Source organism: Vombatus ursinus, unplaced genomic scaffold, assembly GCF_900497805.2.
Source record: "Vombatus ursinus unplaced genomic scaffold, bare-nosed wombat genome assembly UNPS02012709.1, whole genome shotgun sequence".
Taxonomy (NCBI): Eukaryota; Metazoa; Chordata; class Mammalia; order Diprotodontia; family Vombatidae; genus Vombatus; species Vombatus ursinus.
Window position 1 is genome coordinate 1,409,450 of NW_020952487.1, and position 2,407 is coordinate 1,411,856.

Sequence of the window (2,407 nt, forward strand, 5' to 3'; positions counted from 1 at the left end):
TTTTTACTGTTAAGATTTCTTGCTTATCTAGACTGTTGTATAGAGATAGTCCTGCTTTAAGAAAAATCTTGTAGATCAGCTACAATGAATAGAGCTCCAGCCCCGGAGTCAGGAGGATCTGAGTTCAAATCTGGCCTCACACACTTGACACTTACTAGCTGTGTGACCCTGTGCAAGTCACTTAACCCCTAACCCCGACTACCTCACCAAAAAGCAAAAAAACAAACAAACAAAAAAAAACCAAGCAAACCAAAAAACTAGTGTGGTGCCCCCTAGCAGTGCTTCATTTTAGGTAATCCTAGCAAGTAAAAAGAATTCCCTCCCCCCTCCCACTGAGCATGTGAAGACTGAGCTGACCCCAGGGGACTGTGTGGGAACCTGAGCATCCACAGATATCCTTTGCCTATTTATGACTATGTATGACCCATTTGCTACTGAACGAGATAAATGCTAATTAAGAAGGATTCCGCAACAGGTAGAAGAACAGTTTCCCCCCTTGAAAGGACTGCTCTAAATAATTTTGATGACTATTTATTTACAATATAGTTTGAAGTCTGGTAATACTTCAATACTGTTTTTTTCATTATTTCCCTTGACAGTTGAGGTCTTTTGATCTTCCTGATGAATTTTGTCTAGTTCTAGAAAGGATCTCTCTTATGGTGGTATAGCATTGTCAAGTTAGGCAGTACTACCACTTTTTTATATTTACATGACTCATTTTAGCGGCTTTCCTGTAAGTCATCTGCTCAGTTAGATTGAGCTAGACTTGACTACTTTCATGCAGCAGAAGGATGTCTCAGTTCCTTCTCCTCTGCTGGTTCTTTGCTCTCTTCTCCTTCTTTGGTTTCTTCTGCCTTCTCTTCTGTTCTCAGCCCTGCTTCTTTGGTCACTGACACTCTTTTGTATTCAAAGCAGGATCTTCTTGTGTTAAGTGACTCCCCTCTGGCTCAGGAGGACAAACCTGTATCCTGAAGATTACCCAGCAAGATAAGGTACTGGATACTGAGGTCCTCTCTTGACCTGAAATGTCAAAAGTTCAAACTTTACTGCAGAGAGCATGACTCTGATGGGCTGACCATGTAACCTGACTGTCAAATGCATGCTTACCTAAAAGACTATTTTGTGAAGAACTCGCACAAGACAAGAACTCACATAGTGGTCAGAAGAAGAGGTACAAGGACACTCTCAAGGTGCCTCTGAAGAACTTTAGTATCAGTTGTGAGGCATGGGAGATGCTGGCACAGGATTGCCAAGCACAGCATGCCTGCATCAAAGAAGGCACTATACTCCATGAGCAAAGCAGAATCACAATAACACATAAGAAATATGAGCTGCCCAAATCCACAGTCATCTCCATCCCAAATGTTCTTATGAACTACTTGTGTTTGACCTATGGTAGAGCCTTCTAAGCTCATATTAGATTGATCAGTCACGGCTAAACACTTTGACCCCAACATCATTATGTCATTGGGGATGAACAACAGGGGAGAAACCAAAATTCACATTTCTGTTGTACACAACACAAATAGGCAATACATGATTGTCCTAGATTCATGAAAAAGTTATAGTTACCAAAGTTTTCCAGCTATTGACCTCGAAGCCCCCATAATAGAGAGTCATTTGTAAATTAACTGCTTAGAAATATTTTGATCATTTTTCCCTTTCAGTAAGTACTTTTCTGGGAGGGTTGTTTTCTCTCAGACCCTTTATTTGAGGGCTACATTCTTCTAGGTCCTTTAATATCTGCCCTTGTTTCTGTTACTTTAAGCAAATACAATTTTCCAAATTCAAAAGGGCTGAACCTTATAAACAAAATGATCCTCATTTCTGTGTGTTCTCTTTCGACTTCTCCAGTGACAGAATCACACAATTTTTAGGCAATCAATAAACTTTAATTTTAACTATTGGTATTCTGAAAATGAGATCCTGGTCCAATAACCAGTATTTAACACCAAATATTTAACACCATAGTCTTGCTTTGATGCTACATGCTAAAAATCATGGGATTCTGCCATCTCTGAAGAATTAAAGCAGTGAGTCATCCAAAGGAAAATGGAGACACTAGAAAGGGGTCAGTATTTGAGGAACTTTACAGAAATGGTATGAAGAAAATAGTGCAATTTCTTATTGCTATATTCATTAAGAGCTCATCTGAAATACTACTTTTTACATGAAATCTTTTTTGATTCCACTAGTTGCTAATGCCTCCTCCTAAAAAAAGTATCTTGTATTTACACGGTAATATATATGCATATATGCATGTATGTATAATATATTTTATATATTCATACTGAATGTTGTCTCCTCTCATATGAGGTAAGTTTCCTGAAAGCAGATATTCTTTCTTTCTCTTTTTTGTTTTTCTTTCTTTCTTTCTTTCTTTCTTTCTTTCTTTCTTTCTTTCTTT